General features: G+C 42.7%; 1 protein-coding gene and 1 pseudogene across 4 annotated transcripts in view; both read right to left on the bottom strand.

The window, feature by feature from the left end:
* The window catches only part of PALD1 (phosphatase domain containing paladin 1), a 958,342-nt gene that overhangs the window by 403,538 nt on the left and 532,762 nt on the right, over nt 1-22,042 (bottom strand). The window lies entirely within an intron of this gene.
* On the bottom strand, nt 13,155-14,155 carry LOC146867239 (translocon-associated protein subunit alpha pseudogene; annotated as a pseudogene).

The raw sequence follows: 22,042 nt of genomic DNA, 5'->3' as shown, positions 1-22,042 counted from the left end.
GAAAACCCTTCGGCAAAAAGAATCTAAACACATTTTGAATTTCAGGACTCTGACTCCTTTTGGTTTAAATCAGGATGAGGAACTTCATTACCATCTTTAATTATGCCATCCAAAATTATCAAGGAAAGGGTCAGAATTGACCAAGGACACTGACATTGGCCCCCTACATTTTTACACTTTTAGGTTTATTACATTAATGTATGTCTCACATTTTTTTGTTCCTTTTTCACGATGAGAGACAGTGCCTTCATATCACAAGTTGTAGAATACTGCCCACTAGAGGGCTTGATTTATGTTCAAAATCAACAGTTCCAATCCTTAATATAAGATCACCAGGGTGTAACATTATGACTCACTTTAATAGAAATCTGTGGTTTACTACTATGTTTAGTAGAAAGTGAATAATCAAATGGTGACCAGACCTTGTCAACATTACCGTAGACTAAGCTATATAAATGTCTATCATAGTTATCATAACATTGCATGGTTTTAATGACCTGAAATGTACAGAAAGGTGCATAGGCCTACGGAATGGGTTTTTCATTCCTATTTTTGTTGAAAACGAACTTTATTTGGATTGGAAAATGTCGGGTTTTGTCAGAAAATGTATTGGGCACTACAATGACCAGAATGCCAAGCAGCACTGTCTCAGGAAGTGATGTCACTAATTGATTTGTTTGTATGTTTAAAAATCCTGACTACCTTTGAGCAACCGCTAGACTCGTGAGCAAGGTCTCTGCTGAGACTGAAACGCGTAGAGTTTGTCTTTTTGTATCTGGCATGCTGAAAGTAAAGGAATTATAAAAAACGATCATTGGTGAAGCTGTTTGTCCTTCTGGGAGTGCGCGAGGAAACCTGTGTGGGTAAACGAAGTGGATATATATATATATATATATATTATACCTAATACATATTAATTAATAAACTTAATTGGAACATGAAGCAATTAATAAGTCATGATAAAGTACTTAGTAATAAAGCGGTGCCAAATGTCAGATAATTATTTATGATTATACATAAGATGTCTCCATATATATCTTTGGCCACATTATAAAAACTGAACTATTAGATTATTAAAATATTACACACAGCAGCACTTAACTCATAGCTTCTTTACTCTAAACCGGACGCCCTCTGCCAACTAGACCAAATTTTGTTAAAAAGAACTACTCTCTATTCGCATAGAGAGACTCATGGCGATACACTTTATCCATCTTTTTACACCAATGAGTCATGGTTGGTATTATAATTGACTTCCAATTTGCCAAAATCAATGATTTGGCACCAAAGATGCTATAAAACAAAGCTGATGTAATTTAGTAGTCAAATTATGAGCACTTGAAAGGACGCCAGAAAGGGCTCCCATCCGATCCAGTGGAATCATTCTTTCAGCCCATTTGCTTATTTCGGAAAAGATCCCTGTCCAGAACTCATTCAATTTAGGACAGGTGAATATCATATGAAGTCAATCGCCGGGCTGAGCTCTGCATCTAAAGCAAGAGGGATTGGTAGTGTGGTACATTTTTTACATTTTTGCAGGGGTATACTAGAGCATCCATTTACAATAGACGCTCAAACGCTTAAAATTGGCTACTCGGATAGCTTTTTTAATTATACTACAACCTGAAGTATTACTTATGCTGTTAATGTGCTTCAATACAAATTTAAATCCTGAATGTTGATGCAGAAGTTTGTACCAGTTGCCGATTCCCCTGAGCCATGCAACAAAAAAAGCTTGTTTTATTTTCTCAGCCATACCATTCGGCTCAACCGAATTACATGAACCGACATGTTTAATTTCAGTATAGCTAAAAAAAGATTGTTGGACTCAATGATCTATGTTCGCGAATAAGTATTTGCCACGAGATAAAGCCATTATTGTGAAACAAATGACCTATATACGAAATCCAATATTTACCCAACGTGTTAGTTGGGTAAATACTCAAACCTAAACCAACACATGCCTCTAACTTCATCTGAGGGTGATAATATGGAATCCTATTTTCTCGTCAAATATAATTGGTGTGTTCTACCACTATTTGAGGTGTCATATAACACATGCGTTTCGGTAGTTTTGGAATTGTAAAAAAGGAAGCCGGATCTATTTTTGCTGTTTTTACATAATATGTAGATATTAATTATCTCCAACAGCTATATGTTTTTAAGCTAAGGTCAGCCAACTTATAAGAGTGGCCTGAATACAAGTTCTCAGTGAAGGAATGGCTATCCCTCCCTCCTCTAGTGATAAAGAAAGTACTGACAGCTTGGCCCTAGGTCGCTTTGACTTCCATATAAAAGACTGAATTTCGCCTTCTAAGGCTCCGAAAAAAGCCTTTGTTAACTTAATTGGTACATTTGAAAAAGCAAACAGAAATAGCGGTAATAAATTCATTTTTATAAGCAGGATGTGACCAATGATGATATAAAAGAAAGTTTTTTCCAACGATTAAGTAATGCACAAACTTTCATTAATAAAGGAGCATAATTTAGCGCATATAAATCACTATAATTTTTTGTTACCTTAATCCCAAGATAGCTAATCAGACGTGTAGCTGAAAAAGACGATTGAATAACAATTAACAATTGGTAATATCTCGGCAGAGCTATTAAAAATTAAAGCTTCAGATATTACTTGATTAATTTTATAGCCTCCTATGGCAGTGAACTCAGAAATCTTACTAAAAGCAAGCTGAACGTTATCTTTATCTGCCTTTAAATATAAAACCATATCGTCCGCAAGTAGCTTAAGTTTTGTCGCAGCTCAAAAAGGTGGTTTAATAGATTGATCCAAACGAAGAGCACATGCCAAAGGTTCTACAAATAGCGCAAACAATATGGTGGCATCGGACATCCCTGATAAGCACCACGACTAATATTTAAGTATCCCGCTAAAATATTATTAATCATTATAGATGCCTTAGACCCTGATTATAATGTTCGTAACATCAACACAAGACTAGTGGGAAAAGCAAATTTGTGAAGTATTGCAAAAAGTATTCCCCACTCCCCCAAATCCAATGCTTTCTCAGCATCTAGCATAATGGCAGTGGCTTTAATTTTCTCCACAGAAAAATTATCTATAGCTTGTATTAAAAAATTTGTGTTTGACGTTATCAATCTCCACGGGAGAAAGTCATACTGATCTCTAAGAACAATATTTTGTGCTACAGCTGCAACCCTTTTGGCCATAATTTTGGTAAACAGCTTATAATCGGTATTAAGGAGAAAAAATGGGGCAGTACGAGTTTGGATCAAGTTCCGGCTCCTCCTTCTTAGGTCTCGCCTGGCGAATGCAGCGAGATCTATTGTTGCTGACTTGCCTCGGAAGTGGGACAGGAGATGGGCACGCGCAGGCTTTTGGCGGATTGGAGCCTGTGTACGCGCTTACAGCCACGCGGCGTGCACATCTCCTGTCCCCCTTCCCTCGCAAGCCAGCATGCAGTTTCACTTTCTTTTTTTTTTTTTTAAACTCACCCTTTCGTTGGAGCAGCCCGCAACGGCGGGTCCGCTCAGGAAACAAACATTGACACTGTGCCTTCATCGGCACAACCACTGGACAAATGGAGAATCCCCCACTCACCCTGTCTGCGGGGGGGATCCTCCTGAACGGCGGCTGGCTGCGGCGCTTCCAGAGCACTCCAGCTCCACTACTGCCAGCACGAAGCAGGGCTCTCTCCTTAGGCATGGGAGCCCCAAACAGCTATCTGCCGCTCTTCACCCGGGTCCCCTACTGGGACCCGGGACTTCAGCTCCCACACTTCCTCTCTGGCGCCGGGGCTCCCTCTTCACCACGGGAGCCCAGGAAGGGAACAGGCGCTGTCTGCACCGGCTGCACGCGCTGCCACTGGGCACGGGAAAGTGACAGGTACTGCGCATGCGCGGGCAGCCCTCGGCCTCCCAGGTCTCCTCCCCGGCCTGGATGTGGAGCTGCTTTCTGTTTTGCTTGTTCACTTTGCAGTATGGTTTTTTTCCGGACTGTTATCAAAAGGATAGTCTACGTAAACAATCTCTAATTATCAGAAAGGCTTTTTTGTAGGGGTTTACTTTTGGGGCTGCTGGACCTAACTAGTGAATTAAAATGGCCTGGGCTCTCAAACTACCGCTTGCAGATGAAGTCATCGAGTCAGGATTGGTACAGGACTTCAATGCCAGCCTCTCCGGGATTGGCCAAGAGTTGGGAGCTGGAGCCTACAGCATGAGGTATGAGTCTTCCAAATGTATCAATTTTTCTTTGGTTTCCTTCTCACTTTTGTGTACATAACCGCTAACGTAAATACCTATTCCCATGCCGGTGTCTCTTATATGCGTGAGTAGTGAAATATATAGCGTGCAGTTATCTGTGTTGTGTCATTCAATTATATACTCCTCTTTTGTTATTGATGACCATTATTGGAAAGTTAGCGGTAAGAGCAATGAGCAAGGGAGAGACGGGCAAATCGATGGTTACAGTGGGGCTAATTTACAAAGCTTTTACTGGTTTCAGTTGCTTTTACACCTGGAACAACACAGTTCAAGTGGTTGTGATTCATCAAGGTGCCATGTACGTGCACAAGTTCGTTTTATGTGTATAGGTCTTGATGAATATTCTTACACTGACTGCACAATCAAATATCTGACCTGCCAGCCGGTTGTCGTGGATCATTTTACCATTGCCTTCACACTCCTTACACGGACACTACACCCTCTCTGCCCATTAGTTAACAATAAGGTAGCAAAGACCAGCTGGAGGCCACCATAATTCCTGCTGCCAAAATAGAATTTCCTCGAGTTTTTTCTTCCTGTTGTAGAGTTTGGTTGTATACAATGTTGTTTTACGCCCAGGATACAAACCCAGAGATGCCGATGGAAATTTCATAGGGTGTCACTTTATAGTCCTTCAAAATGAAGAGTTCCTTTTGTAAATTTAGCTTTTTGATTGTTGTGATAGTTGGGGATACTAGAGTGCGTCCATATCCAAACGAATATAATAGTCTATCAACACACCACTCCGTGTACATCATCTTAGTGTTTCCCAAAGCTTCCAAATTTAAGTTGTAAAAGTTTATAACAAATGTTAATGTTCTGCGATTTTAGCCGTCTTTGATGTATTCTTTTTTGATTTTTTTTTTACATATAGTCCTACAAAGATTTTTTTTTTTTAAATATCTTACTGACCGGTATTTTGTTCCTCAAACTGTTTTTCTAGGATCTTCATCTGGGCTTGAAGGAATTAAAAACATAGAATAAATATTCTACCTAGACATCTAAATCTCTGTAAAATTGTAATCTCGTCACCACATAAAACAAGCATTTGCAATGCAATAGGTCTCGCATTATAAAAGTGTGAGCAGTTGGTATGGCTAATAATGCAACACTAGCTATTGGCATTGTAAATGATGCCATTTATTTATGTGTTTGTTTTATAAAATAGATTAAAAAAGAGGCATTGTCATGAACAATGACAATAGCTGAAACTTTTGCAAATGCGAGACCTATTGCATTGCAAATGCTTGTTTAAAATGCTGATTATTATGGACTCTGAGAATGAACTGGGGACACTACATCTTTGCAAAATCAGATTAAATAAACAAACTTGAAAAAAGGTGCTAACTGTTGAGAAAATGTTTTATAAAATTCGGCCAGCTAACCTTCTCGACCACAAGCTTTGCCATTGGGAAGGGATTTAATAGTTTGTTGTTCCTCCAATAAAGTTATGGCCGATTTAATTGAATCCGCCGGTGCTTCTGATAGGGTTGGGACTTAAACATCCACCAGCCATCGTTCTATTATCTCCTGTGAGCTTTCTATCCCCCGGTATAAATTTTAACATAATGTTGATAAAAAATCTGGGCTTCTTCTGAGGGGAGGGTTTTAATATTCTGCATAGAATCTTTTATTCTTCTGATACAATTGCAATTATTTCTAGCTTTTGCAGACCAATCCAGAAACCTACCCACAAATTCACTTTCTTCATACCTTTGCTGTAGGTATGAAGAATGTGTCAGAGTTTCCTTTGCAAAGAAGAATTCACGTAGCTTCTGCTTAGCTACTTTCATTAGTTCCATCGTCCTTTCGGATTGAGAGGTGGTGTATGCCACAATGGCCTTATCTACCGCTTTACTCAAAATATCCCGTTGCATTTTCTCCTTCTGTCTAGTAGCGGCAGAAAATGCAATTGCTAGTCCCCTAAAAAATGCTTTAAGTGCTTCCCCTACTGCAAAGTCTGAAGCTGAATCATATTAAACTTTAAAAATTCCTCCAGATTACTTGTCGCCCGTTCAACTCAACAATCTTCTAATAATAATACCTTATTAAAGCTACATCTGGCTCTCGAAGAACCAGATGGGTCCAATGGAATAAATAGACTGATCAATGCATGGTCTGAAAATATGTTATTAACAATCATGGCCCCCTCACTTGCTAAAATTTATAATGTCAGGAAGCAATCTATGCGGGATGCTGTACGATAGTGTTTAAAATAGCATGTATAGTCTCGTAAGGCATTGTTCGGTGACTGACAGGGATCTGTAAGGGCAAAATCTTGAATTAAAATTTGCAAGGCTCTACAGATTTAGGTTTGTTTGTAGCTTATTCAGGCGTGTTGTATCCATTGCTAAATTTTTAATTAAATTAAAATCCCCACCCATTATAATATAGCCTGTTTCATTTCGAAAAAGTGAATGTAATTCCTCTAAGGCTGCCAGTGAATCTTCAATGGTGCCATAGTAACTTACCAAATTATAAATGTACCTATTAATTTGTAATTTAACAAAACTCCACCTAGCCATTGGATCTCAAACTACTTTCAAAACTTCTGATTGAACTGACCTCATTATCAATATAGCCACCCCCCTGATCGATGCATGCGCTGAAGCAAAAAATGCATACTGAATCAAAGAGAGAAGCCGAGGTTGTCCATCCTGATATGTCAAACGCGTCTCATGTAACATTATTATATCTGACTGTAAAGAACTAGACCAGACTAGCATTCCCTGGGTCTTTAATCTATTATTTAGCCCATTCACATTATGGTTCTTTTTCTGTTATTTCTTGTATCACTCTGCTCTGAGTGGGAAAGTTATAATATTGTTGACGCTCTTCTGTGAAGGCCTATACTGATCATTAAATGCACACTTTCATGTTATAGGTTCCTTGCCCACAATTTGAACATTTATAACCGAGTAAACAGCCATTTAACACTATAATAATGTAATATTTGGTCAGAAACCTGTTAAATAAATATTGGATAAATTACCAGGAGACTGAAGAAAAGAAAACCTCCTTTTCATTGTAATAAGTACACAAATCGAATTTGCCTTGTCTTCCTATACTCTCCCCTGAAGACAGGAACATAGCTGTCAACAGCACAGAAGCTGCAGTGACACTGGAGCCCAGGACACTGAGTGGGCCCCAGCCCTCCACTTGTAGCCTTTTTTGCAATAAAACCATCAGATGGCGTGTATTTACCTTGCTTGCATTAGGGCCATGCTACCCTCACTACGCCACTGCCTGGAGAAACTTCTCCAGAATGGATGTAATGCAGAAACCATCAGGCTCACACTCATCAACCTACGTCAACACTCCCCTGACAGTCACATCAACACATCTGTAGTTAAAGTTAATTCCATGCCCTCACAAAGTGCTATCCTGGAAAGCATACAACATTCCTTTCGAATAAACACTCCATAAAAGACATGGACCTCGTACAGTCATCTCTGAATGACACCCTCCCTGGAGAATCACTGAACTTCGCAAACACGGTTTACACAAAATCAATCCTGTTTATGACTTCCACCAGCACAGGTGCCGATACAGTCCAGGAGCTCTGCTTCCTCTTTTCTGGCTCCCGGTTCCCTTCCTACGAAACCGCAGGAAAGAAATCTGCGCTTCCTGTTTTCAATAATGGGAAGTCTAATATGAATCAACGATCACTTCTTGTGGTGCAAAATGTTCTAAAATTATTTTTTCTCAGTTGAAATGTGTTTTCACTAAAATTCCAAATATATATATATATTATCTACTGGCGGACGCCAGTAGATAGTTATAGTTGGGGCCGTGTTTCCATAGGAAATCTCAAAATTCTATTTTGAATAACTTTGCCGCCGGTTGACGAATCTTCGCGAAATTTTCAAAACTAATGGGGCACTCCGCTCGACTCCTACCATGAAAGTCTCGGGGGGATTCGTCAAGCGGGGGCCGAGAAAAAAGGGGGGTCCCAAAACACGTTTTCCCCATGCATTTTCCCATAGGACCTTTAGTCGAAGGTACAGCCCGAACGGCTGAACAGAATTACTTGAAATTTGGCAGAGAGGTGGTCCTCAGGTCAGGGATGTGCCTTTTGCATATATGGACCACCACCATGTCATGTATAGAAAGGGGGGACCCAATATTCCAAACGCATCTGGGTACGGCAAATATAACAAAGAACAAGATGATGCGAAGGAACAAATCAAATAATATTTCTTTCACAAAATGAAGGAAACCACAAATTATCCTTCACGGTAAGTTAATTAAGCATTTGAATAAATCGTCTGGTATTAATATCATTGTCTGGACACAGTGTCATTTGATAAATCTCCTTTATCAATGTTTGGATAAAGATTCACAAACACATAATTCGATAGATGAACATAGAAACATTGCTCAAAAACAAGAAAAAAGCATAAAGAAACTTCAAAGCAATTTTGTTCTAATCCTTATTCCCCTAAAGTAAATAATGGATGTAGACACTTCTATCGTGAACATTCCATTGGTCAAAGTCGCCCCATTACGCAGTACTGAGAGGTATTGAAGTTTACACCTCTAAACATGATTACTTACTACTACATATATCTCAGTTAGACAATAATTCAAATTCCTCCGGGGCTCTTTGTATTCAAAATAGTCGACGCGTTTCAGCCCAACTCGCTTGCGGGCCTCATCAGGACTAGGGTATACAAGGGAAAATCTCCTGGAACCACATCAATTTCGCAGTTATCCCATCATATTCCTACGTGGGAATGCCTCCATAGCGAGACTGAAATTCTCTTGTACTAATCATAAGCGGTCCGTAAGATGTAAAGGGGGTGTATAAATCGTCAACCCGTAATGTCATCTGGAATGGTAGTAACTTCTTAAATAATTTGGGATCGTTCACTGACTGGACCACCTCTTCACACGGTTCCCAAAGTGGAATATGCGTATATGGAGTCAATCTGTTCAGTAGTTCCTGAGAAAAATGCAGTTAAAAGCACATACATATCTATAGCCGTGCACCGTGCGCGCACCGTGCACGCACCCTAACGTGCGCGAGCGTAATTCTGATTGGTTGTTACATGTCAGTCAACGTTCGAATCGGTCGAAATCAGGAAGTGTCGGCCGCCATTTTGTTTGTTTTCAGTGCGAGAGTGGAAAAGGAAGGTGGCGAACGTGAAAAAGGGGAAGGGTAGAGAGTTCCTGACCCCCTAGCCTTGGTCAGGGGGTCCCTGAAGGACCCCGAAGGCAGAAAAAAACATTTAATTTTTTTTTTTTTTTTTTTAAATCGCGGGGGTGCCCGCACCGTGCGCACACGGTGAAAAAGCATAAAAGGAAAAAAGAAAAAAAAATGAATACGTAGTTTATTGAAAAATAAATATATAAAAAAAATTATAATACATACATAACTTAGCATTTAAAAAAACGTACAAATTCACTGAAAAAACCATAGGTTTCACACACGTTATAGTTAGGAATTAGCATTTAAAAAACCTTGCAAATTCACTTAAAAAACCATAGGTTTCACACATGTTATAGTTAGGTGGATATTTCACTCGTAAAAAAACAATGAAATTCCCCCGTAATAGTTAGTTGAATAACTATAACTCGCGCCACCGCCACTCTACCACAAGGATGATGTCATCAGTGCTGTCATGAGTGATGCCACTGACCATGTCATGAGTGATGTAATATGTGACGTCATGAGCAGAGGATTGCGGGCGCGCGAGTTATAGTTATCTCAACTAACTATAACGAGGGAATTTCATTGGTTTTTTACGAGTGAAATATCCACCTAACTATAACATGTGTGAAACCTATGGTTTTTTAAGTGAATATATATATATATATATTCCATATGAAGCTGCTCGCTTATTGAAAAACACCGCACACAACGTTGTAACTTTACCTCTTTTATTGGCAGGCAGCAGCAGACTTAAACGAGCCCACACCACGAGGTTCCTTTGCCATTCTCACCATACGCGTTTCGGAAATGCTTCCCTTAATCATTGGCTTGGCATTCGGGGGAAGAGTGACGGTGCACAAGCCGAGGAGAAGGCAAAGCGGCATCCACTAAGGATCTGAAATAACTATTGAAGTGCAACAACCAGAATGCGCAGCGAACTCACGACCAATGGGGCGGGGACTAAGCACTTTAAAACACCTGAAAAATATGCACGCTGTCGCTCTTCCCCCGAATGCCAGGGAAGCATTTGGTGAGAATGGCAAAGGAACCTTGTGGTGTGGGCTCGTTCAAGTCTGCTGCTGCCTGCCAATAAAAGAGGTGAAGTTACAACGTTGTGTGCTGTGTTTTCAATAAGCGAGCAGCTTCATATGGAATATATATATATATTTATTTATTTATGAAAAAGGAGCCCAGACCACAGCAGGGCGGCCTTGGCGATGCGGGGACAGAGCACCCCATACATATACCACAAAGCACTTATTCAGAAGAATCACCTCACAACAGACTTTTCAGGATTGCTGGGCACTTGATTCAATATACATATTGCGGCAGCGCGCTTTCAGTCCTTTACCCCGATGCGTTTTGGCTTGTGATTAACTGTGATCACAGGTGAGCTTAGTCTCTGATTACCAACGTGACCTCTCAATTTTTAAAGTCTTCGCAGTTCTTTCGTGGCCTTAAAATCATACCAACATAAGGGCGTGCATTCAGTATTTCGAATTTAAACTACGGCATTAATTCCAATTTCCTTTTCTTTCACAGGTACTGCAGTCATTAACATTATCACCAATTTAAGGAAATCTCTTCAGATTTGTGCAGTTGTTACTTGTAGGTGTCTGGCTTGCACAGAACATGTCCTGTAAAGAGACAATTTTTTCCACAAACTAGTCATATGTTGATATGAGTTTTCCCCCCCGCAAATATATCCTTGCTTAAAAGAGCTATGCAAATTACCGATAACTGCATTTCACAGTAAAAGCTTAATTTCGTGTAATTTCATGACATTTCCATACATTTTGTTAAAATGTTGCAAAAAAGTATTTGGCATTTACACACTCCACTAGTTAAAACTACAACTGAGTCAGATTACAAACTGCAGTGGTGCTGATCATATTTGCAAGGGGTGTACATGTGTGTGGGCTGAGCAGTTTTTCCTTGGCATTTACGACTAGCGATAAAAAAACTTTGCTACATATGAATAGTGAAAAACAGTATTTTGTTCAGTCAGTTGGTGCGAATGTTGGTTCAAGGCCGGTGAAGCACAGTTTCAAGGTTGCCCAACACGGACATACGTGATATGGCCGCCTGTGCTGTGGCTTCCTCAAGTGTTTTCTTTTATTCCAACTTTCTTTTTCACCCACGTGCAGCTTTCACTGAGTTTCTCTGTGAGCCCAGCATGGATGGATGATTCAGTAATAATACACTGCCAACCACATGGCTCCCATCAGCGCCACCTACAGGTCATTTCAAAGAGGTGAGAGAATTTTAAGGATAGAAAAGCTGCAAGTTAATACATCTCGCCCCTGCTTTCATTTGGGAGCAAATGAAGGACCCTTAACAAATAAAGTACTCTGTTGCTCTGGAAGCTTTAAATAACTTGTATTTAACCAGCATTAAAATGTTTCTCTCTCCATAGTCCAAACATGTCAGATCTCCCTTCTAAAACTATAAGAATGTTTTTTAGGAGAAGATTTACAGTCAGTGCATACTTTACCTGACATTAATTTCCATTAGAATGGCATGGCCGGGCTTTTCTAAAGGGGATTTGGGAGTCTGGGTGCACTTTTCCAAACATATCTGTCGGGGGCCAAAAAATATTTGATTTTGTGGAGATGTGAGATGAGATGAATTTCCACAAGATCTAAAAGTGGTAAATGAGAACTGTTCCAGTGTCTGCTGAGAAACTACTTGATAGCTTGACCACGTCCAAATTTTATTTCACCCTTATGTTTTCAATTGTGGCAGGTCTATAAAAGGTTGTATCAGAGAATGAGCTGGGTGAAAAGTGGACAGCCAGGGCTAGACTTAACTTCCAGTGACTAGGGTTGAGTTCATTGCGGATATTCAGTCTGATGCTGAGGATCTACAGAATTCTCTAATAACTCTGTTATTTAAGGCCAAAGTCTTGTGTGGTAGCTCTGCTGTGAGAAGTCAGAGCTTGTCGGCTTTGTAAAACTTGACATATGGATCCACTGTGTAAAAGCTAATATCTGTAAGGGCATGGCTGGCAGTTGACCAATATATCTGCATAATTGTCGTGCCCACGATCTGAGGGCAAATAGCATTGTATGACATCCTACCAACTTCCCATAGCCTCCCTCGAGTGCTGGGGCTGGCGTAGAAAGAACCAAGAAAGACTCAGTGGTATTGAATTACTGCTGGAGCGATCCTGAGGTCTAGAGGAGGCTGGTCTAGTGTTGTATGGCTTCAGAGGCCAGGCAGTAACAGGGGCTTTGGTGGCCCAGAGGCCACGCACACTCTCATTCTGCCATATCGAGTGAGCTGGTTGGCCCAAGCCTCTCCGCATTGAGAGTATAGCTGCTTGGTGAGCTAACTCACCATGTGGACGCTCGGACAGATACTGGTGAAGGATGGCTTGCAATAGCTCCATAAAGTAATCTGCCTTTGCTCCAGAACCCTTGACAGATGGGTCTCATGGGATATGGCGTGGTCATCTAGTGGCTGCAACAGGGGTTTTGTGGCTGAAGCACTGGAGGTAAGGAACCATTGACTGGGCTGAGCGGTAGAGAGCGCACCTTTATCTTTGCATGCAAGATATATCTGTTAGGGACTGCTCTTCCTTGGAGGTGCTTGAATGTCTTCCTTCACACTAATGCAACCTAGGAGAATATGGATAAGTCGAAAATTATATTCCATATGGCTGACAAGCACAAGGACACAAGGGTGCTCTGCACGTGCAATAAATCCTACGCATGCACCTGACCCCCTCATGTAAGTAGCTGAGCTCCTAAGTTCATCAAATTGTCAGTTGTGGTAGAATATCTATGCATTTGTAAGGGAGTAATCTGAGCATTACAGGCTGACTGATTCCTACGGGGTGACGGGGTGACCTCCTTAGTGACGCTTTGTTAATTTGATTCAAAGTTTCTTGGGGAATCCAGCTCATGTTCACATCATTCTGGCTAGTTGTCGCCATCTCAACTTTCTGAACTGGTCTCTTTCTCTTCCTTGACTCCATAAGCTGGTGCAAGCCGACAACAAGAAGTAAACCAAGACCTCCAAGGAAAACGTACAAAAAGATAATTTCACCATCCAGTCCATCCTCCCTCTCAATGATTGTCACAGTTTGATTGAAGACTGCTTCCTGGAACACATTTCCATTTTCATCTTTATAGTTCAAGTTGATTACAAGGCCAAAGGGATGACCCCCATAGGCTCAGCAGGGATGAAGGAGTACTCAAACGCGGCCTGTCTCTGAGGCGGAACCACGGTGTTCAAAGGAAGAGCAGTGAAGTTCTGGATATAAAATTGGTAATCTTGAAGATATCGAAAAGAGGCATCAAGAGACTCAATGGCAAATTCCTCAGTACCCTTATTGGTGAAACCAACAAGAAACTTCACAATGTTGTTAGCAGGGAAATCTTCTCCTTTCACAAACAAGATGGTTGTGTCAGCATTTGGGGAGGCTTTTGGTTCTCCTGATGTTAAGTCTTCCTCCTCTTCTTTTTCTTCTACCAAGTCTGTGGAATAATCTTCTTCCACTTCATCATCCTCATCTTCAACAACAGAATCTTCAACTGCTTCTTTGTCCTCTGTAGTATCTTGTGCTGCAACTAAGAAACTTGGACCTTTCACCACGGAGACAGAGAAGGCCAGCAGCAAAAGCAGGAGCATTTTGTGCAAGGTCCTCATGGCTGCAACGGACTACCAGGGTTGAGAAGCAACACGCAAAGGTACTTGTACTGTGCCCTCTCGCTCGAAAGGAGGGCAGCTGGCAAAAAGGTTTTGCTCAGGCCCTTGCGACTACGTATAACAAGCGCAACGTCCCGCCCCCATCCCAGCTCAGAGGGACGTGGCTCTCGGAGATCATAGAGACAGCTTTGAACTGCGAGATCAGCCTTCAGGACTGGTTCTGAAATACAAGGAGAACTAAAGGATTCCTACGATCCCTTGATTGCTTGCGGCAAAACAGATAAGGGCGATGCCATGGAGAGCAAATTGCCATTGGATCAAAGGTGATCCAGTAAGGCACCGGTGAAATATTTGAAAAGTGTTTTGTCTTTTAGCACAGCCGGAACCTGCTTCAGACATGTTTTCTTACTCATACTACCATTGCCCTTACAATGTGCCAATTTCTGAATTTGAAGTGGCCAGCATATTGGCATTTAAAAGGACCAGATGAGAAAAAGTTGCTCAGTCGAAAACTATTTACATTTCTGTAACTCTTGAAGGGCATACCAGTTCTCCTGAGCTCACCTGCTTTTATTTACTGTGCGAATCTTACCATGTGACCAATAGTAAACCCTTGTGGTTTATATAATATAAATTTGAGTCATGCCTGTACTCGATAATCTTGTTACCACTGAGGATTGAAGGGGGACCCCCTGGGTGGGAGATTTTGTGATTCACAGACTGCTCCTGTTTTTGTCAATAAACACTTTCAGACTCACCTTCAGTCAGAGAGGAGCATTTCTTTAACAGGATATGGTTCAATGGCTTGGAACACTCAGGACTTGAAAAAAGCAGGAACAGGAGCTCCACTTGACAACCGCAGGTGCCAAAGGAAGATGGAGGCTTGCCCTCGAAGAGGTTGGGTCGAGGATGGCCCAGTGTTCAGCATGCGGAGCTAGACGATTTATTTTGAATTGCAAGCCTATATATGATTATTGATTTTGTATTGGGTATGTAATATTGAATTTGTCATCTGAGCAAGTGGTGACAGGATAAATCATTTTGGTTGGAAAAAGGGGTTGTTCCATGAACTTGAAGGTAGTAACATGACTGATGTGCTTGATATTAAGGTAGGTAGCTCAGGGCGTATGGCAGTGGCTGCCTAGGCTCCATTGGAATGTGGATGTGTGTGTTCAAAGAGGTACACTGGCTAAGCCACCCTGGATCTCTGCAAGCCTCAATGGGCAATAACTGTAGATGTTCTGATTGGAAGGGGACCAGAGGATAAGAAGCAATATATATCTATATTCCTCGGTAGTTGATAACCAAGATATGTCACAGATCCTCCTTTTACCTTCCTACTTTGTTCCTCCATAGGATGAGCTGCGGCAAACTACATCAATTTGTTACTTGATAATGTGGACGTAGTAAAGAAAACTGGTACCTGAAGAATTGAAATTGAATAGGACCTAACGTAGAGGCCCCCATTCATATTAGGTACCATCGGTATAGTAAGAGCATATGCATGTATATAGAGAAATGGATAAAGTGGACCAATGATGATTAGGACAACTCCCTTCCTGTTGCAGAAGCCGGCCACCTTGTTGGAGTGTCTCAAAATATGGTTCTTTGGTCACCCCCTCACTCGTGCCGTGCCTCATACTGTGGCTGCACTGTGGTTAACAACTAAAACTCAAGACCTTTCCATGTCTAAATTGACTAAGTATGTAAGTATTTTAAGTATGTAAGTATTCTTACTCTCTGCCTTTACAAATCACTTTGACCTGTGTTGCACCCAGCCTCTTTGCTCCCTAAATGTCTTTATGGAGAACCATAATATTGTATTCTAATTACCACTCACCGTACAAAACCCTGTATGGATCCAACTGATGCACCATTACCGAACTGTGATCTTGTCTATAATGTGCATGGCTCTTGATGAAGCAACCTTAGTTGCTGGTTTTGCCTTTTGAACCAAACACAACATTGTTTATAGTTCAGGTTTGCCCAAGTGCATGCTGCTCAACTACTGAACTGAATGCTCTTACAAGTGCTTGTATTTTTTAAACCAAATTGTTTTTATCAATTTTCAATGATTTAAGATGGTGTTTGGCTCTTGTGGATGCAGCAGGGATTTTACACATCTGAGACAACCCCACTCAAAAATGATCCTTATATCACCCCCATATTATTAAGTGTGTTTCCAATCAATTGTCACAATATGAAGTGTCTATGTGTAATGCTTTTGCAGACAGCTGCTAAGAATGCTGCTTTGTCCTCTAACTTTGAAGTGTATTTTAGGTCTCTTAAGCTTGAGAGTCACTCACACCCATTTTACAGGATCTTGCAGAGAGAAACGATTAGGCACTAAATGGTGAACCAAGTGTTTTAATTAAACACGGATGCCAGAACTACCTTGGTGAGTTGTGGTGGGACACAAATGTTGGAATGGTCGCCACCACATATACTGCTAACTCACCTAGCCCTTGTATCATGCTATTCCACGTTAGTAGAGATGGTATGATTTCGCATATTTGGTGCTCATTGGTTTGCAACTCATTTCCCTCTAACTAGGGCTTTCTTTGGAAATCTACATTCACTGTTGCTTTGCTGATCTGGGCTGGTGGGCTAACACAGGTTTGTTTGGAGATAGTTACCCTGCGATTTGAATAACAAGGTTTCTCGTTCCTACCCAGCAGTATACTTCCATGTCGCTCACTTTTCCTTCATTTGATTTCATCCTCCTCCCCACGTGCCCCATCTAGTGGGTCAATGTGATATGGTAGAGAAATGTATTCTCTGGACTGCTCTGGCAACTTCTGCTATGAAGTCAAAGGTTGGTATGAATATGGTTGTGGTGTCAAATTTGGCTTGGTACATGCTAATTAAAATTCTATGCTTTGAGCATTTACACTACCCTGTTGGCTAATCGTTCCCTCTCTTTGAAGTTAGAGGATAGTCCAGAAAGCCTTGAGCAGGGTTGACTAGCGTGCTGCTGTTCCCTGTTTGGTGGCGTGAAGTTGCTGTCCCCTGCTCTCCTGGGGCCGGGCTTGGCTCCGCCCTCCACACCCACTGCTTAGCACTTACCGGGGCTCCTTTGGATAGCTGACTCGGCTGGCCGGGCTTGGCTCCGCCGGACCACATCTCCCACGATCCTCAGGGGCAGGATGCCTCAGAACAACGCGCCAGGAGGCGCTTAAAGCTGGGCTCGGTGCTGAGTCCCTTGGCATGCTGCTGTTCCCTGTTTGGTGGCGTGAAGTTGCTATTCCCTGCCCTCCTGGGGCCGGGCTTGGCTCCGCCCTCCACACCTGCTGCTTAGCACTTACCGGGGCTCCTTTGGATATCTGGCTCGGCTGGCCAGGCTTGGCTCCGCCAGACCACATGTCCCACGATCCTCAGGGGCAGGACGCCTCAGAACAACGCGCCAGGAGGCGCTTAAAGCTGGGCTCGGTGCTGAGTCCCTCGGCGTGCTGCTGTTCCCTGTTTGGTGGCGTGAAGTTGCTGTCCCCTGCTCTCCTGGGGCCGGGCTTGGCTCCGCCCTCCACACCCGCTGCTTAGCACTTACCGGGGCTCCTTTGGATATCTGACTCGGCTGGCCGGGCTTGGCTCCGCCAGACCACATCTCCCACGATCCTCAGGGGCAGGACGCCTCAGAACAACGCGCCAGGAGGCGCCTAAAGCTGGGCTCGGTGCTGAGTCCCTCGGCGTGCTGCTGTTCCCTATTTGGTGGCGTGAAGTTGCTGTCCTCTGCTCTCCTGGGGCCGGGCTTGGCTCCGCCCTCCACACCCACTGCTTAGCACTTACCGGGGCTCCTTTGGATATCTGACTCGGCTGGCCGGGCTTGGCTCCGCCGGGCCACATCTCCCACGATCCTCAGGGGCAGGACGCCTCAGAACAACGCGCCAGGAGGCGCTTAAAGCTGGGCTCGGTCCCTCGTCCCGCGAGGACGCGCGCGGGACAAGCCGGGCTAAGCCCGGACAAAGGGTGCGCCGTCTGTGGCCGTCCGGGGCTGTAAGAGGCTGGGCTGGCGGCCCCCCCCCCAAAAAGTAAGCACAAATATGGTCTTGATTACGATATACATTTTGTAACGGAAAATGGTGAAAAAGAGAACATATGGTTCCAAAGCCAATGGAGGGGGTGGTGCAACCTTGGACTCGTATCTGGTGAAAGTATCCAGCATGTTAAATGACGAAATAGAAAGAACTGAAAGGAGGCTTTCGCTGGATCCTGGCCTCACTACTATCGCTCTGGTACATGACACGCAAGAAGAGAATGTTTCCCAGCCTACATCACCAGGTCTACTTCGGGATTTGATAGATAGCGATGTAATCCCCATGAGTGATCTTGTCCAGCCCCATGTAGCTTCCTCTTCAGGTGATTTTGAGGACGTTGTACCTAGTATTTCTTCCCCCCCCTGCCCAAAAAAAGAGACGAGTTACCAGGGCTGGAGGAATAGTCGCACAGAGTATGGCTAACCAACAGAGGGGGTCAAGAGTACAGAAACCTAAGTCTAAGGTAGCAAAACAAATACCTCTTAAGCTTGTACCAGAAGACCAAATAGATTCGCTGTGGGCATCTTTTAAAGATAAATTAGACCAGATCCTGGATCCTATTTTAGTCAGGATATCGTCTATAGAAGAAAGAGTGATTAGTATGGAAACGCGGTATGGGGTGACACTTTCATCTCACACCCATATTGTTCAATGTGAACCACCTTCCCCGGAGATAGAGGGCCAGCCAGCCACTTTAACGGATCAGCCCATAAACTTACCAGATTTTCAGATACAGGCTGAATCCTCAACTGTTGGCATAGGCCTTGGCACGAATGATGAAATCCTTGTATCTAAGGGGCCTATAAATATCAGCGGCCCAGTAAAATCGGGAAACGTGGCAACCTTTGTAAGATCCACTATCAGTTCTAACCCCCGAGTTTATATAAGATCCCTGCAGAAAGAGAGTTTTTTCAGCTTATTCCTGAGGCTCTGCCCCTAGTACTTGTTTTGGCCAATGTACCTTGCCTATGCCCTGGCAAAGAAGAATCCGTAGGCAATTTAATTATTAAAGTTCTCCATTGGCTAACAAATAACACCAATACATCTGTAAGGGGCAAACAACATTTGGCCAAGGAAATTATAATGGCCAGGAGGGTACCCTGGTTGGGAAAGAGTAAGAAGATATTTGAGGGTGACTGTATAGTCATACATTTTTCAAGTCCCCAAGTGTTGTCAAACGTGTTAGCAAATCTATTTCCCCCCCCCAATTTAGGGGCTCTGCTATAATTCCATCAACCCTAGATTTCTTTTACGATCGATCGTGGTGTAATGGGAATAATTTTAGGACCAGTTTAAAATCCACTTATAGCAACCTACCAATGAGAAGGGGCTTTCCACCTTTGACGGAAGAAATTAATTTGAGGAATAGATATGGGGCTCTGACAGACATGGAGGATTGTGATTGACTACAGGGGGCCTCTAATGATGTTCTGAGCAACCTACATGTGAATGATCAAATGAATAGGCAACTGGCGCAGGGTAATGAGGGGATCGAAGTAGGACACATAACACCCATATGTCCCTTAGCGGAACTATCAAGGATCATAGAGATCCCTCACATTACTAATCCTCCCATGGTGGGGGGCTCGATTCCAAATGGTGTAGAAAGACCCACTAAAATACAGACTATCATGCCAAATCCTCACCCTCCTGACAAATCCATTGCCGAGTATTCTATGGGAGGAGAGAACGAGATCGTAGAAGGAATAAAATACCTCCAAAATACGAATATTATTCTTACAAAAAAGGAAGGTTTACCCTCCTTTCATGGAACATCGCGGGAATTGCTAATAAGGTAATATCTCCGGATTGGTGTAGATTTATTGATCAGTATGACATTAATCTTTTCCAGGAATCGTGGTCTGTAGCCCCGGTCTTTCATATGGGATTTCTTAATTTTTATATCCCTGCGGTAAAAAATTTAAAAGGTCGGCCTGCAGGAGGTCTAGTGATCTGGATTGGCCAGTCCTTGAGATGTAAGGTGCAGCAGGTCGGAGTATTATCAAAAGATATCCTGGCAGTTAGACTTGAATGGCCTGATGGCCGTAAAGTAGCTATCTTTAAGGTTTATGCCAGAGGACAATCAGGGGGACCAACCTCAGAGGTAATTGAAGCTCTTGATTCCCAGTTGGAGGATCTTCCAGAGCAGATTGCCCCAATAGTGGGGGGAGATTTCAACACCACTTATGAACCCCTTGGCCAGGAAGACCAGGATATTTCTGCTGATCAAGACAAAAGATGGGGAATCCCTAAACTTGATGTCCCCGTTATAAAAAGATGGTCAGCTGCAGCAATCCAGCTCAAAGTAATGTGTCTAGAAAGGGGATTAAGAGCAGCAAATGGGAGAACTCCCTCTGATCAACAGGGAGCGAACTCCTTTGACAATGGGAGGAACAGTAGTCGGATTGATTATTTACTGGTGGATATCAGATTCTGGCACAGGCCGGTTGACATGGCCATTATATCCCTGTCAGAAAGCGACCATAACCCCCTCTGCTCGTTATTTTATGCACATAGGGGGGACCGAGTTGAGCCCATAAGAGGAGGGATAACTACCTTAGATATTGTTGCCTCTAATAATACTGCGTCATGTCAAATGGGACAAATTATCGGAGAATCCTGCTCAGTTGGCTGCACTTAAAAATGAAGTGATTGGGGAATTGATTAAATTAAATACCCAAATTAATAGACAGGACTTCCCCTGTATTATGCTTGAGGCCCACAATAATCTTTTTGCAAGACTTAAAGGTATTTTTCCAGAAGCAACCACCAACGGGAAATAGAAAACCAGAATTGGTAACAACTAAGTGGTATAATGAATCTTGTAAACTCGCTCGGATAATGCTGAGCAAAGAATTAAGGGCTAAGAATCCCATTAAAATACGAGAGGCAAGGGATTCCTATAGACATGCCCAGAAGGCAGCAAAAAGGCAGTGGGATGAGGACAGATGGCGGGATTTGAAATTGGCTTGTGCATCCAAGGATTCAAAGCAATTTTGGATTATTATAAAATGGGATAGGGGTGGGAAAGGAGAAGCCCCCAAAACAATGTTCCTCAATCTCAATGGTTAGAATTTTTTAAACCCCAATATGCTTGTCACCATGAGATAGAGGATTGTAGTCTCCCACCCACCATCATTTATTCAAACAACCCGTTTACTGCTGAAGATGTGAGTATGGCACTAGACTGTGTGACCAGAGGTAGGGCACCAGGAATGGATGGTATTCCAGCTGACATCTTCTTGAGTGATAGACCGTCCTGGTGCCAGTACTTTGCATTGCTGGCACATTCAGTGGCTAGAGGTGCTCCCATTCCATCTTCTTAGAAGGGAGCTGAAATCATCCCAGTTTTAAAAAAGGGGGACAAATCACTCCCAAATAATTATAGGCCTATTAGCCTCATAGACTCGGCGCAAAACCTGGTTGGTCGTCTAGTCCAAAATAAAATACAATTATGGATTGAGGACCAAAACATCTTATTCCCATATCAAGCTGGGTTTCGTTCTTGTACCAGCTCAATCGACCAGGTCTTCTTTTTTATCCTATTGTATTGGAGGAATGTGTTGCTAACTAAGGGATCATTATATGCAGTCTTTGTAGACTTAAAATCGCCTTTAATTTAGTCCCCCATTGTAAATTTTGGTCTGTCCTTGCTGATCATGGGATGCCATCTGATCTTTTGACTCTACTCGTCCGCCTGCATGAGAACAATTACGCCAGAATTAGATGGGGGCCTCAGGGTGAGGTCACTGATTCATTCCCTGTCGAGCGTGGGGTTCGACAAGGGTGTGTCTTGGCCCCTACTCTATTTTCACTTTATATAAATGGAATAGTTGAACATCTTTGTAGCTCCCCCACAGATGCTCCTATTTTGGCTGGTGCGCGTGTGCCTGTTCTCATGTTCGCGGACGACACCCTTATTGTTTCGCGGACCCCGAGTGGCTTGCAGAAGGCGGTAAAT

Source organism: Triturus cristatus, chromosome 1_2 (genome assembly GCF_964204655.1).
Source record: "Triturus cristatus chromosome 1_2, aTriCri1.1, whole genome shotgun sequence".
NCBI lineage: Eukaryota > Metazoa > Chordata > Amphibia > Caudata > Salamandridae > Triturus > Triturus cristatus.
The sequence above is the reverse complement of the archived record's forward strand: the minus strand, read 5'-3'. Positions and strand labels throughout refer to the sequence as shown.